This window comes from Bison bison, unplaced genomic scaffold, assembly GCF_000754665.1.
Source record: "Bison bison bison isolate TAMUID 2011002044 unplaced genomic scaffold, Bison_UMD1.0 scf7180017864285, whole genome shotgun sequence".
In the NCBI taxonomy this organism is placed as follows: Eukaryota; Metazoa; Chordata; class Mammalia; order Artiodactyla; family Bovidae; genus Bison; species Bison bison.
Window position 1 is genome coordinate 603,937 of NW_011494857.1, and position 464 is coordinate 604,400.

Consider the following 464-nt stretch of genomic DNA (forward strand, 5'->3'; position numbering starts at 1 on the left):
GCGCTATCAGTCAGTGTTGAGGGGCAGGGGGCCCTGGGGAGAGGGCGGGGCGGGGGGACAGATGGGGAAACTTCCAGCAAGGACAAGGGGGATAAGGGGGGAGAGCAAGGCAGGGCAGACGGAGTTACAGACAGATGAACACTCAGTGACAAAGCAACAGAGACAGGGACAGATAGGGGCGCAGACAGACAGATGGAGGGAGAGGGGGCAAGGCCAGTGTAGGGCAAGGGCCAGGCAGGGAGAGGAAGCAGGAGGGGCGAGGAGGATGCAAGGGGAGACCGCGAGGCCAGAAAGATGGCGGCTGGGAAACCGGAGTCCACAGGGTGTAGGGGGAGCGGGTCCCGGGGAGCCTGGGGGCCAGGACCTCGGAGACACCTGCAGAGCCGGAGGAGAGCGGGCAGTGCAGCAGGCCTGACCTGGGGGGAGACCAGGGGTGCTGGGCTGGGGGATCAGAAGCAGGAGGC

At 65.9% G+C, this 464-nt stretch overlaps 1 protein-coding gene across 2 annotated transcripts in view; it reads left to right on the plus strand.

The window, feature by feature from the left end:
- LOC104995617 (galactoside 2-alpha-L-fucosyltransferase 2-like) overlaps positions 1-464 on the plus strand; it is a 15,691-nt gene that overhangs the window by 3,437 nt on the left and 11,790 nt on the right. The gene's annotated exons all lie outside the window — the stretch shown is intronic.